At 43.8% G+C, this 16,136-nt stretch overlaps 1 pseudogene; it reads right to left on the bottom strand.

The window, feature by feature from the left end:
- Positions 1-1,335: 1,335 nt before the first annotated feature.
- LOC124617166 lies at positions 1,336-1,453 on the bottom strand (annotated as a pseudogene).
- Positions 1,454-16,136: the final 14,683 nt, after the last annotated feature.

Consider the following 16,136-nt stretch of genomic DNA (forward strand, 5'->3'; position numbering starts at 1 on the left):
AGTCTGCATACTTCATTAATGGTACGTTGATAACAAAGTGACATATTCAATCGAACACCGTCTAACAAATACTACATTTAAAGTGAAACATCGTAATAGTTCGAAATAAGGAGACAGCCAGGAAGACTAATTATGCCCTTTACAGTGCCTTGGAATATGGCATTTGGGAAGTGAAAAAGTCATCACAAAACACTTGAATAAATCGCCAGAAAAGAAAGATTGAAAATCAGATATCTTGGTTTCGCAGATAGCATGATGAACTTTGTCGAAGACATTCACATAACTTTTTCTAGAAATACTGACGATATTTGAAATCTAAAAATACCTACTTCCAAAGCGAACTATATGACCAACATTTTGGATACTGTGAAATCACTGGGTACACCCTTTTGGAGGAACAACAAAGCTGCAAAATTCATTTATATTCGAAAAATTGTTCAAATAAATAAATTACATACAGAAGTAAGATCATAAGATTGAGCCAGGGTGTCAACTGTCTAAGAACATATACAAAAAAGTGCATCTCCAGAAAAGCTAAAATCAAGAACTATATCAGCATAATAAACCCTCAGGATAAATACATTTCATCACGCGAAGCAAGAGCAACAGAGAGCATACAGAAAAAAAGGAAAAACTTCGAAACTTCCTGGAGTCGAAAACAGATGAAAATTGAAAAGATATACCAAGGAACAACAAAGAATCCTTAGGAAACTCTATAAACTTTCAGGCGCAATTCGCAAAAAACCGTGCCACTTTCTCTGGCCAGTGAAAGCAACAAAGAAAACCAAATAAATTAAAAAACGTTTTCCAGTATTTCAATAACAAAAGGTACAATAACAACTGACTCACTCAAAAGCACCTTCAACATTTCTGAAGCAATCATCCGTAATCACTTCAAAATCATCCATAACAGATAAACCATCAAAACCGTAATTTCGTATTTCAGGGTTTTAAAGAGACACTGAAAGGCAAGCATAGAGAATTCTTCACTAAGGAACAGAGGAAGAAGCAGTGTGAAAGAATGAGAAAAGTTGGGAACAAACAGAAAGGGAACACCTTCAGATAATAAATCTGAAGTAATGGAAAGATGGCTGTACACGTGGAAGAAACCTGTAAACACTGGAAGGTCTCAAATATATCACAGCATTCCGTCTTCAGGTCACGAGTGGCCTACCAAGGCCATCCGACCGCCGTGTCATCCTCCGTGGAGGACGCAGATAGGAGGGGCGTGGGGTCAGCACACCGCTCTCCCGGTCGTTATGTTGACCGAAGCCACTACTATTCGGTCGAGTAGCTCCTCAATTGGCAACACGAGGCTGAGTGCACCCCGAAAAATGGCAACAGCGCATGGCGGTCTGGTTGGTCACCCATCCAAGTGCCGACCATGCCCGACAGGGCTTAACTTCGGTGATCTCACGGGAACCGGTGTATCCACTGCGGCAAGGCCGTTGCCTCTCAAATAGATTAATCTGCCTCTGAAAATCTTGTGCATTTTTATGTCTAGTTTGATAATCTCTGATTTACTCAAATAGATTACACAATAGTGAATCAGAGATTATCAAATCAGACATCAAAATGCACAAGATTTTCAGAGGCAGATAAGTCTTGACCATAATTTATTGGATATGAACTGCACTTTAAAACTGAAGATACTGGAAAAAGTAATAAATGAAGTAGATGATTCTGGTTAAATAGAAACTACCAGATGTTGATGAGAGTTTCAAAGAGAACAGGGGACTAGGGGAACGGAATACAACTGAAGCCGAAACGGTAGCTTTGTGAGATGAAGCAGTGAAGGCAACAAGTATCAAATAGGCAAAAAGGCAAGGCCCGTGAGAAATCTTTCTTTAACGCAAGAAATGTTGAATTTGGTTAGTGAAAGCAGAAAAAAATAAAGAGGCGAAAAAAGAAGCAGGCAAAAGGGAATACAGCGTCTAAAAAATCAGATTGAAAGAAATTGCAAAATAGCAAAAGCATGAATCTCTAGAAGAGGAATGCAGATCTGTAGAAGCGTAGGTAACTATAGGAAAGATCGATGCCACCTTTGTGAAAAGTAAAGAGACCGTTAGAAAAAAGAGAAGCACCTGTATGAATATTGGTTTCGATGGCAAGCATATACTAAGGAAAGCAGGGAAGGCAGGAAGGTGGAGAGAATGTACAGAAGGATTATAAAAGAATAGCGAACTTGAAGACAGGAGAAGTAGATGAGGTTGAGATGCGTGTAAGATTTGGCCCAGCGTTGAATGATGTAACCTGAAATGAGGCCTCTTGAGACATTCTCTCAGAATAATTGCTATCCTTTGGAGAGCCAGCCATGACAAAATTATTCCTCCAGGCATGCAAGGTAGATGTGAAAGGCGAAATACCCTCAGACTACATTATCAATGTAATAAATCGTTTTTTAAGACGTAGCAGATGAGACATGCGTGAATATCACAAAAGCAACCAGTTTGATAAATCATACTCACAAAATAAAAACACGAATTATTTACTTATAGAAGCTGATATCGGGAAAGATCGGTTTGCGTTCTGGAGAAATCGTAGATTTGTACCTTTAGAGAAAGCTTTTAACAATGTTGAATGATATTCACTCTTCGAAATTCTGAGGGTAGAAAGGATAAAATGCAGCGAATAAGCATTCTCTGCAACTTGTAGAAATATCAGACTTCAGCTGTAACAGTCGAACGAAAAGAAATGGAAGCAGTACTTGAGAAGGAAATGCGAGAGGCCGATAGTCTACTCCCAACGTTATTAAATCTCTGCGTTAAACTGTGAAAGAAACCAAGGAGAAAGTTAGAGAGAGAATTAAAGTTCAGAGAGAAGAAATTGAAGCTTTGTAAGTTTCCGATTGCAACGTAATTTATTCAGAGACGGGAATGGTAATTCGAAAGTCTGTTCAGTGAATCGAACAGACACTTGAAAGGAGGCTATAACAACTAAAACAACGATAATAAACTGTAGTAAGATTAAGTCGACAATTTTGGGGAAATCAGGTGATACCTCAGACATTAAAAGTAGTCGGTGAGTTTTTGATGATCGATTTGAGAGGGTATAAATTTCAAATGACAGTAGAGAGAGAAACATTTTTGTAGAAGACAAATTACTTAAAAGCGAATATCAATTTCAGTGTTAGGTTATAAAATGGCTCTGAGCACTATGGGACTCAACATCTTAGGTCATAAGTCCCCTAGAACTTAGAACTACTTAAACCTACTAACCTAAGGACATGACACACACCCATGCCCGAGGCAGGATTCGAACCTGCGACCGTAGCAGTCCCGCGGTTCCGGACTGCAGCGCCAGAACCGCTAGACCACCGCGGCCGGCGTTAGGTTATACTTTTTTGCGTGAGATATAGGCATTTATTGGAAGTGAAATTTCGGCAGGAAACTGTTCAAACAAGAAGCTTTAAAAATGCAGTGTTATAGGAGAATACTAAAGATTATGTGGGTAGATAGGACAACTAATGAGGAGGAAGTGAATCGAATTGGGGTGGAAATAAATTTATGACGCTACTTACGGATCAACTGACAGAGAACATCTGAGGCATCAAAGAATCATCAGTTTGGTAATGAAAGACATTATGGGGAGGTAAAAATAGTACCGAGAGACCAAGACTTGAGTGCAGGAAGCAGGTTCAAATGGGTGGATGTCACAGTTGTGATGGACACGATGTGATTTAAACAGGACAGAGCAACATGGAGATCAGCACCAAATCGGTCACTGGAATGAAGACCACAGCCGGCCGCTGTGGCCGAGCGGTTCTAGGCGCATCAGTCCGGAACCGCACGACTGCTACGGTCGCAGTTTAGAATCCTACCTCGGGCATGGATGTGTGTGATGTCCTTACGTTAGATAGGTTTAGGCAGTTCTAAGTTCTAGGGTTCTGATGACCTCAGATGTTAAGTCCAATAGTGCTCAGAGCCATTTGAATCATTTTGGAAGACCACAACAAGTAGCTGTTGTGTGTGTTTTGTAGTTGGCCACTTTCTATACAGCCAAATAATAGTACTCTTCGTCCGAACGAGCCTCGCAAGGTCCAACGGTACCGACCGACCGCTGTGTCGTCCTTAGCCAATAGACGTCGCTGGATGCGGATATGGAGGGGCATGTAGTCAGCACATCACCCTTCTGGTCATTGTCAGTTTCTGTTACCAGAGCCACTACTTCTCAGCTAAGTAGCTCCTCAATTGGCCTCACAAGAGCTGAGTGTACCCCGCTCGCCAACAGCTCTCTGCAGACCCAGACGGTCACTCATCCAAGTGTTAGCCAAGCCCGAAAGCGCTTGACTTCGGTCATCAACAGGAGCCAGTGTTATCACTGCTGGAAGGCCGTTGGCATACCGTCAGATAATTACTTTAAGTACATCCCAACTGGCGATGTGTGTAACCGTTTTCTTTGTCAATAGCAAACACTGCACTAGAATGCAATGCTTATTGTTAGTAATAGTTACTAATGTCAACCAGCGAACCCGGAAATACTTCTTAAATACTAAATACGAGGGTTGTCCATAAAAATAAGGTTCCCAAAGACCTGCAGTCGCGAGGAACGCTGTTACGTGGGGTCCGCCAACACTGGCGTGAAGGTAGTTTTTCCCTCTCCCATTTCCCGCCCCAGAGAGCCGTCTGCGAAGCTCAGTATTGACTCGGCAGCCGTTAGAGATGGAGCTCGCACTCACGTCTTACGGCAGGTGCGAATTATGCTCTGTCATTTGTTTTTTGTGTCCAAAAAGACTCCACCGCTGGACATTCACTCCCGACTGTGTGGAATATCGAAGAAAGCTTTATGAGCGTAGAACATTTGGACAAATGATGCAGAGAATTCAAAGACGGACGTACAGACGGCCATGACGAATAGCGTCCTGAACAGCCATCTATTTCAGACGAAACGATTGCGAACATGGAAGTAGCAATGGCAGAAGATCGAAGGATGTCGGTTCGGGAGCTCTGTGAGATGATTCCTGATGTCAGCAAGACCAGTACTGACAAAATTTTGAGATAACATTTAGCGTATTCCAAAGTTTGTGCAAGGTGGGTTCCGAGAATGCTTACGGAATACCACAAACGGAAACATGTGTCAGCGACCCACGAATTTCTTCTGGGCTACACAACTGATGGCTAGGAATTCTTACAGTCTATTGCCACTGGGTACGAGACATCGGTCCACTACACAACACCAGAAATGAAACAACAATTCTGTCAGTGGAAATATCCAAGTGTTGCCGAAGCCATGGAAGTTTAAACAAACACTGCTTGCCAGCAAAGTGAAGGCGAGAACGTTTTGGGATAGGAAGGAGTAATTTTTGTGCGAATTCCTGCCTGTGGGTACAACAGTCAATGCCGACCGACACTGTGAAACGTAGAAGAACCTTCGCCGCGGTATCCAAAACAAGAGAAGAGGCGTGCTCCAGAAGGGAGTGCGTTTCCATCAGGACAACGCTCGTCTGCACATCGCCCGTGTTACAAACAACACCAAAAAAATTTGGATAGCATACTGTCACACACCCGCCATACAGCCCAGGCATAGCCCCAAGTGTCTTCCTTCAATTGAAGAAACACCTGGGTGGGACGCATTCACAACCGGAGAGGAGCTGAAAGAAGAGGTTTTGAGCGGGAAGTTTAGAACAGGAAAAGTATTATGCTGTGTTTGGGCATTTAAGATTAGATCACGACTGTGGGCAAGATATCTGCCGACTCCCAGGGCTTTCAGCAAACTGAGAGTTTGGCCTTCGTTCTCTAAGTGAAGGACATGCGGCTGTGGCTAGAAGTTGTGGCCCTCACTCAGTACATGTTCAGGAATTGTGCAGTCAGAATTCTGCAACCTCCAGCTGCGTTCGTGTTCAGCCAGCCCAGTTGCTAAGTATCTGCGTGACTGACGGCTACAAAATTTTGTCTTGTAGTAGCTACTGGAAATAAGACGGGCTGTCGTGTTCTTGACATAGTACGAAATTCTGTAGCTGTAGGATGTCCTTGCTACAATCTGAAATATCTCTGTTATATATGGGATTGTGCACTACTTCCTGCAGACGGTGGAAGGTACAACACCCTCATTGGCATTGTAGCGAGAAGGAAGTACTTCTCTGGGCGGTATCACTAACCTGATGTCTTGCTGCTTCGGTGAGTCCCTCGTAGCACAGTAGTAGCGCTCAGTCGCCAAGTTCAATGTAGGTGGTGATCCTGCTGAATTGGAGTGTGTAGGGATGCCAGTCGTTAATTCTCAACGTTTGTACTATAATTCTTTTAATACAGAAATTGCTTTGTCACACACGTCACAGAATCAGCATTTGCTATGGTGTCACAGCCACACACCACACTTGCTAGGTGGTAGCCTTTAAATCGGCCGCGGTCCGTTAGTATACGTCGGACCCGTGTGTCACCACTATCAGTGATTGCAGACCGAGGGCCGCCACACGGCAGGTCAAGTCTAGACTCCCTAGCACTCGCCCCAGTTGTACAGCCGACTTTGCTAGCGATGGTTCACTGTCTACATACGTTCTCATTTGCAGAGACGACAGGTTAGCATAGCCTTCAGCTACGTCATTTGCCACGACCTAGCAAGGCGCCATATTCAGTTACTATAATGTGAACAGATAATATTGTGAATCATGTACCGTCAAGAGCGACGTTAATCATTAATGGATTAAAGTTAAGTATCAAACTAATTACGTCCGCTTTCTGCATTCTAATTCCTTGTCATGTTCCAGACCTCACGTCGGTATAGTTCTTCCCTCCTCACGCCAGCCTGCGTGAGCTAAAAGGCGTGCATTTCGGCCTCCTGTCGTAACACGGTGTTGGCTCTTCTGCCAACACAACATTTGCAATATGCCAGCTCTGGATTACGCCATTATATTCGACCCTTTACACGCATTAATCCCGTTTTCTGACATTACATAATGATAGACCCAGCCCACGATACGTGGCGTTCTTATAATTAATAGCTTCACTTTATATCTTGTTTAACATCTGAAATATGCACTCGCGACCGTTCTTTTAGAGCCACCCCGGTTACTCGACCGTGCGTTTTGCTTGGCTCCTCGCGACTGACTCTCTCTGTCTTCCCGAAGGATAAGATAGTCCACCCCACCTTTCTCCCTCAGCCAATAAGGACCCAACTTTCAGCCAATGGGCGTTTAGATCGCTGCTGCTGGGCGGATCTGACGTCACGTTTGTGGACATTGTGACGTAAGTTTGTCTCGGAACACTGTCTCAGATTGTAAGATCCTACTCCCAAATAGTCGGATCTTGTCCCTACTAAGGTTGGATAACATTGCCTCCTATGATTTCATCACAAATGCTCGTTGCTGACGCTTACTTGTTAAATGTACATGTAGCCTGGCTGCTACTGAGCATTCCCGATCGCACAAATATGCGTAATACTTGGCTTAAACACGTGAAGGGAATGCACATATGCATTACAAATGAGCAGCAGTTGGGGCATATTGGAGAATATAATCTTCAGTTTTTGTCTCCTATGCAAGATGTTAGTAAGCACAGAATTATAGTCTCTGTTTGAGGCAATACACTTCATTGTATCTAACTCTGCTTTGAAATATTTTTGGATTTGGGAACAGATACCAGACGGTACACCACTGACTGGAAAGTTGAATGTTTGTCTGTTACTGGGTGTTGTAACCAAGAAGATATTGCCGTGTTTGTGACGTCGCACGCTCGTCATTTCGCCGGCCCTTAAAGATGTTCCACAAAGGCTCAGGACACTAGCACACGAACAATCAACGAGCTGCACCTTTTGCAAGCTGCTAGTTCCCAGTCGTCATACAACAACAATCTACGATGTCTCAAAGTCACTTAAAACAGTGGATTTCACATCATCGATTAGTGTGACAGGTAGAGTTTACCACCTTTTGCCACGCAGTGCATTTTGAGCGATCCAGATTTCTCGCTGTTTCCGATCGCTGGCTGGGAAGGATTCGACTTCTTGGGGGTGTGCAGAGGAAGCAGCGCGGCCGGCTGTTTGTAGCCAATCGATAGCGCAGGCAGTGATAAGCCGCCGGTCTGTCTTTATAGAGCAGCCCCGTCATTAGCCGACATAACGACGTTGGGTGGGGGTCATAAACGGCGGCAGCAAACAGAGCCCAGGGCCGAGCGAGCTGTTGTCTGCTGTCGGACGATCTTGTCTGCTGCGCCACTTTAACCCTGCGTCAGGGGCGCTGAAGATCATAACGCCAGCGGACGCGTGCAGGGCACTCTCTGCCGCCTAGCATAAAATACCATTTAACTGACAATTTTTTTAATTTTCTGGTAAAATTTATAGAAGGGATTTTGAGCTAAGAGTAAGGTCGTTATCACCACAGATTTCTGTTATTCAAAAATGTATAGATATACAAAAATGTATTGTATATACAGGATGGTCCATTGATCGTGACCGGGCCAAATATCTCACGAAAAAAGCATCAAACGAAAAAACTACAAAGAACGAAACATGTCTAGCTTCAAGGGGCAAACCAGATGGCTCTGTGGTTGGCCCGTCAGATGGCTCTACCATAGGTCAAACGGATATCAACTGCGTTTTCTTAAATTTTTTTATTACATATTCGTGTAGTACGTAAGGAAATATGAATGTTTTAGTTGGACCACTTTTTTCGCTTTGTGATAGATGGCGCTGTGATAGTCACAAACATATGGCTCACAATTTTAGACGAACAGTTGGTAACAGGTAGGTTTTTTTAAATCAAAATACTAAACTTAGGTACGTTTGAACATTTTATTTCGGTTGTTCCAATGTGATACGTGTACCTCTGTGAACTTATCATTTCTGAGAACGCGTGCTGTTACAGCGTGATTGCCTGTAAATACCACATTAATGCAATAAATGCTCAAAATGATGACCGTCAACCTCAATGCATTTGGCAATACGTGTAACGACATTCCTCTCAACAGGGACTAGTTCGCCTTCCGTAATGTTCCACATGCATTGACAATGGGCTGACGCATGTTGTCAGGCGTTGTCGTTGGGTCACGATGGCAAATATCCTTCAACTTTCCCCACAGAAAGAAATCCGGGGACGTCAGATCCGGTGAACGTGCGGGCCATGGTATGGTGCTTCGATGACCAATCCACCTGTCATGAAATATGCTATTCAGTACCGCTTCGACCGCATGCGAACTATTTGCCGGACATCCATCATGTTGGAAGTACATCGCCATTCTGTCATGCATTGAAACAACTTGTAGTAACATCGGTAGAACATTACGTAGGGAATCAGCATACATTGCACCATTTAGATTGCCATCGATAAAATGGGGGCCAATTATCCTTCCTCCCATAATGCCGCACCGTACATTAACCTGCCAAGGTCGCTGATGTTCCACTTGTCGCAGCCATCGTGGATTTTCCGTTGCCCAATAGTGCATATTATGCCGGTTTACGTTACCGCTGTTGGTGAATGACGCTTCGTCACTAAATAGAACGCGTTCAAAAAATCTCTCATCTTCCCGTAATTTCTCTTGTGTCCTGTGGCAGAACCGTACACGAAGTTCAACGTCGTCACCATGCAATTCCCGGTGCATAGAAATATGGTACGGGTGCAATCGATGTTGATGTAGCATTCTCAACACCGACGTTTTTGAGATTCCCAATTCTCGCGCAATTTGTCTGCTACTGATGTGCCGTGGCAGACGTTTCACATGTGGCAGTAGACTTCCCGTTTTCTAAAATAACGTAACTATCCGGCGAACGGTTCGGACACTTGGATGATGTCTTCCAGGATACCGAGCAGCATACATAACGCACGTCCGTTGTTCACAATAGCCATACATGAACACGATATCGACCTTTTCCGCAATTGGTAAACGGTCGATTTTAACACGGGTAATGTATCACGAAGCAAATACCGTCCGCACTGGCGGAATGTTACGTGACCCCACGTACTTATACGTTTGTGGCTATTACAGCGCCATCTATCATAAAGCGAAAAAAGTGGTCCAACTAAAACATTCATATTTCTTTACGTACTAGACGAATATGTAATAAAAAATGCGGGATCCTATTAAAAAAAAAGACGCAGTTGATATCCGTTTGACGCATGGCAGCGCCATCTAGCGGGCCAACCATAGCGCCATCTGGTTTCCCCTTGAAGCTAGACGAGTTTCGTTCTTTGTAGTTTTTTAGTTTGATGCTTATTTCATGAGATATTTGGCCCGGTCACTATCAATGGACCACCCTGTATATTTGATAGCTGCATGGATGTCACCATAAGGCTGTTAAATACATGTTTATCATCAGCCAACTGGTTTCAAGAATTTACGTCACCACTTGATACATTTTACAGATTAAGATGGAGTATACGTTATGTCTATTATACGAGGATCGTTCCGAAAGTAATGACTCATGGAAATTAGAGGAGGTACATAAATCGCAACAGCACAGCTAAATAGAGAAATATTTCAGCTATTACCTGTCATTTTTACATAATCTACACAATGTTGTCAACGATGAACCAGAGCATGCATGCTGGGCTTGTAAAAATCGGAGCCAGCTGAGGCTAACCACTTCCTTACAACATCCTAGTCTTGAAAATGTTCGCCACTTAGTCCATCTTTCAGAGACCCAAAGAGAAGATAGTCTCAAGGCACTTAATTGGGACCGTACGATGGACGTGGTGAGACCGTGCAGCCGAATTTGCAATGAGTTATGTGGTCGCAAAACTGATTTGTGACCTTTCGTTATCATGTTGCAGGTGAAAGTTAGTCTTCTTCTCTGGCCTTACCCTGCAAATTCGGGTTTTCAGCTTGTGGCGTGCTGAACTGACAGTTTCCCTAGGCTCCATGACATCCAAAAGAACCTCACCGTTGCTATCTCAGAAGACTGTACACATCACTTCGCCTGCAGACGGTTGTGTCTTGAATTTCTTCTTTGACGGCGAACTGGCACTTTGCCATTCCATGGAGTGTCTTTAGGATTCAGGCTAGTACTGGTGACACCACGTCTCGTCTCCGGTCACGATGCTATTCAGAAAACTGCCACCTTGAACTTCACATTGGTCCAGCAGGTCCAGACACACTTCCGCGGGACCCGTCTCGCTCAGACATTGCGATTTTCCAACGTTGTTTCCAAGGAACTACAGCCAATATACAGCTTTGTGCACAATTCTATGGTCGTTATTCGCCGATCAGCACGGAAGAGGTGATCAAGACGCTCTTCATTGCGATAGACGAAAGCTCTGCAAGCTCGACGGGACCGTGGCTTGACATGCACATCCTTCTCACCACCTTGAAAATGCCGTCCTCACTGCCTCAATTTGCTAACGTCTATCGTCTCGTCTCCATAAACCTTCTTCATTATTGGTCGATGAATTTCAATTACTTCAGCAGTGTGGACTGCAATCAGACATCGCTGTTTCATACACGCGCCCGTATCAGACTCCATTTTGGAACACTCCTCTGCTGGCGTGAACTACCGCAGAACAACGTGAAACACCCCCTCAGAAAAAAATTATAAATAACAGTGCTGGAAACCCTCTACGTTATTTGATTTTCAAACAGCTGAGCAAAATTCAACGTACTCAGACATCTCTCTGTTTACATATTCTGATCATCACTAAACTGACACACAATATTTTTAACGCAACGTAATCTGACTTTCAAAAATTCCTACAAAAGAATGGCCCTGACTAACAATAACCTATACCTTTCATGAATCACTTACCTCACAAAAATTTTCGTTGCTCAAACTACTGCAATACAGCGAGCGCCAATACTGCCAGCTAAATAAAAGATTCTAACTACTGATAGGCATAGTGAACAAATGAAATATTTTGAAACAGAACAAACAATGTATTTACCTTAATAATGTTCAAAAGTCATCATATATGTATCAGTTCATGACATCCAGCCTTACAAATTTCCTTTTTCTGACGGACATACGTCCAGATCGTCCGCTCTCAAAACTCTGCCGTCTCTCTCCCCACAGCCACCACTGCTAGCGGCTCACCTCCAACTGCGCAACGCTATGCGTTGTTCACATCCAACTGCCCAACACTACAACAGCGAATATTCCAGCAATGTCAACCAGCCACAGACTGCACACAGCACAGTCAGTGATTTTCGTACAGTGCGCTACGTGGTGTTACCAACATAAAAACCTAAACAGCCTACTTACAAACGGAACCACCTGAAAATGAAAGAGGAAGGTTCAAGTATTAGGACGACACGAATGACATCTGGCGCGGACATCCCGAGTCGCCAAAAAATAAAATAAATAAATAGGAATCGTTATTTTCGGAACGATCCTTACACATCATTTTAGACTCTAGAGTTTGCAAGGTGGTAACACAGATTGTCGAACTACTTGCAGCATAATAAAGATTTTTTGCAGCTTTGTGGTTGTTTAGATAAAAATGTCTTTCATAAAACGTGTGAGCACAACGAAAGGGAGTTTTTATCGACCTTGCTGCGTATATTTTTCAGAACGAGCAATCAGTAACACCTGAGACTGCAACGGGTAAGATTTTGCGGGCAAATACGTGTTATTTTGGAGAAGAAAGAGATATCTCGAGACTCGGATAAAGCTCAACAAAGGCTGCCGTAAATTCAGCGAATATCCAGTAACGGCAGCTAGGAAATTGCTAATGCTCGGAGAACGTGAGGGTATTCTGCAGATGGAGGCACAGAGAGGTTCTGCCGAAGCAAATCTGTATCTCCGGGAGGCGGTAATTTCCTGCGTGGCCGACTTAAGTCCACGGCCTTTGTGCGCTCATCTGGAGCGCCGGCTACCAATCTCCTCCATTGCTTTGTTCCAAAAACGGGAGGGAAATCTAGCGCGGACGGGAAGCGCTTTGTGTTGCTTCTCACCTCCGGAGAGAGATTTGCGGCGCTAAGACGGCCGCCATCAGCATGCAAATTGAAACCTCGGGCGGCGCCGGGCTGGAGCGGCTTCCCGGCTGCGCGCCTTGGCGTCCCGAGGTCTGCGGCATCGCATTGCGTCCCAGCGCTCCGCCAAGTCACTTACAGCCACGGGCAGGGCGAGGCCAGGCATGGCCACACCACACCACAGAGCGCGCGCCCGGGCCGGCTACCGTGCGCTGCCGACTGGGCGCCGAGACATCTCCTGTGCATCACACTTAGAGCCACAGTGGTTTCTGCCTCAAATCGCCATGTTATTCACATTTTTTTAAAGCACCAACTCCTTTCGCATGGAACTGTCGGAGCTACTGCGAGACAGAGACATCTAGCGGTACACTGAGGTACTTCTACGAATGTAGTGCACTGTAGCAGTCACTATAGTGCGCGTCATTTACGACGGCGGCCGAGTGTATGTTCGTTCTGCGCGTCTGACGTCACAAAACACAGTCAGTCAATGAACAGAGAACGACGTTGCCGGAGCTCGATTGCAGTGCAAAGCACGGACGACTGTCTTCAGTTTTATAAACGTTCAGACATAAATAAAGTAATTGAACAAAAGCAATGTCTTGATATCAGACTCTCTTTTATAGAAGGGAAAAAGCATTCTTTATACCAGTTGCTTCATATTCTATTAATTAATTAAACCAAACAAACAATAAGCCTCCTAATTCAGGCGATAGCAAGGAAAGGTGTTTGTATCATTATCACAAATCGCTTTTTTGCAGTACAGAACAGCGATAATTGTTTATTTCCTATTGTACTTCGACGAAACGTCAGTAATTCATAGTCCTACCAACAGTGTTTGTCGGTATTATGCGTGATGTTTTATAGTCCTGCGGGAATTCACTTGACCGACGAGCTGACTTAGCGTAATGGTTAAGGTGTTCCCCGGCACGGTAGCTCAGCGTGTTCGGTCAGAGAGCTGGTTGGGCTCTGTAATATGGAACGATCAACAAACGAACTTCAACGGATGTCATGTGACGTCTGCAATGACTAAACACAACGATCAACAAGGAAAAAAATGCAAAAAGAAAAAGATAAAAAATGTGTTTGGATGCTAAGTGTAAGGTTCAGAGTTCAAACCTTGTACGGTGCTTAATATTTTCTTTATTTAAAAACAATATCAAAGTGTCTTACGTCATGAATTTTATTCATTTGAATGCAATTTTTTGAAAATTCTAGTGCTTTGTCTCTTCATTATAATCATAATAAGTTTTCGGTTTTTCTAATTTTGTCCTCCAACATTTCTTTTCACAGCAATTAAAAACAATGAAAAGGCACACATACAATATTCATGTTATCTGTTTCCTTTGTGTATCTTCTCTTCCGCAGTCGCTGTTTTACTGTTCATATTGTGATGTCACCGCCAGACACCACACTTGCTAGGTGGTAGCCTTTAAATCGGCCGCGGTCCGTTAGTATACGTCGGACCCGCGTGTCGCCACTATCAGTGATTGCAGACCGAGCGCCGCCACACGGTAGGTCTAGAGAGACGTTCTAGCACTCGCCCCAGTTGTACAGCAGACTTTGCTAGCGATGGTTCACTGACAAATTACGCTCTCATTTGCCGAGACGATAGTTAGCATAGCCTTCAGCTACGTCATTTGCTACGACCTAGCAAGGCGCCATTACCAGTTAAAGTTAAGTATTCCAGTAGTTACGTACGTTCTTTGCTACTACAAATTCCTTGTCCTGTTCCAGACCTCACGCCAGCCTGCGTGAGCTTAAACGCGTGCCTTTCGGCTTCCTGTCATAGTGGATTGGCTGTCTTGCCAATCCACAACACATATTAAGATATAGTCTTTTGCGACAGTATTAAAAGTATTATTTAGAGCAGAATTTTGGCTCGTACGTTGCCTAGCTACTTGATTGTCTGACGCAATACTATACTTCGCTGCTTTGGTAACATCATATTCAATGTTTTCGTCTACCTATGTTTTGGCATTTGCTGTCCGTTGTGACAAACACAAATTGTTTGCTCACTGGGCTTCACTGACAATATATTTTAGTTTCTATGTTTTATTACGTCCACAATTCAGTTATGTGTAATTCGCCAACTTTGTTTGCATCAGAACGTTTCTAAAAAAAGCGAAATGAATCTGGTATAAATAAAAGTTTTATTACAGTCGCTAAAGACGGAATATTTCTCAATGTTACGTACGACACCTATCTGGTTCAAAAAATGGTTCAAATGGCTCTGAGCACTATGGGACTCAACTGCTGAGGTCATTAGTCCCCTAGAACTTAGAACTAGTTAAACCTAACTAACCTAAGGACATCACACACATCCATGCCCGAGGCAGGATTCGAACCTGCGACCGTAGCGGTCTCGCGGTTCCAGACTGCAGCGCCAGAACCGCGCGGCCACTTCGGCCGGCGCCTATCTGGTACTTAAATTAAATGAGATATTGTTACACAGTAAATTTTATATGAAACTTAGGTATCTTCTCCACATTTCATTCTCAACATTGTGGCAACTAAAATCGACCATACGGAAAGTATACGCGATGGACTTTTCCCTCTGCAAACTCTTCAAAATTACCTGCAATGGTTTACTACATTTAATGTTGCACAATAACTGCGCTGAACATCGAAACGAAGTTAAGTCATTTATGGGGCGAAGGTATCAGTCAAGAAGATGTGTAAAAATCAAATTTTTTGGCTAAATATTTTTTGTGAAATCGAATGATAAGTGTGTCAAAGCAGTCGGAACACCATGTGTCTGCACAGGCGAGCAGTGCAGTGATGACAAAATCGCGCACAGCGCGGAATGCGGGGAGCACGTCTCTGTAGCAGCGAACGGGTTAATGCGGCCGTGGTGGCTTTACTTCATACACTGCGCGTAAGTTTGCGAACTATACTATGCTATGGCGCTGCTTGTCTTGTCGCGTACAACTGGGAACGCAGCAATCTCCCGCGTCTGGGCGGGCGTGCGCGAGCCCCCAAGATAAAAGAATTGAACTATAACAGCTTTCAAAGCAACAGTCGGTGCGGATATTGTGCTGCGTGATTGTAAGAGATTGCGACACTTTTATTATACAGGGTGAAGAAAAATTCACACTGTGGTGTGCGTACTGTAAGACCTTCGATACACACACCATCAGATTATTTGACTTGTCGCGCTAATGAAGTAGGGTCAGCAATATGTCTCGTGGTCTTATCTTCTGCCGTTAGGTCAGACGATAGAAGTGCCACTTGCACGCTTAGAATAGTAGATTGACAGTGACCAACATTAAACAGAACTTGATTAATTTTCACACACATTTATTAAAATAA

This window comes from Schistocerca americana, chromosome 5 (genome assembly GCF_021461395.2).
Source record: "Schistocerca americana isolate TAMUIC-IGC-003095 chromosome 5, iqSchAmer2.1, whole genome shotgun sequence".
Lineage (NCBI taxonomy): Eukaryota > Metazoa > Arthropoda > Insecta > Orthoptera > Acrididae > Schistocerca > Schistocerca americana.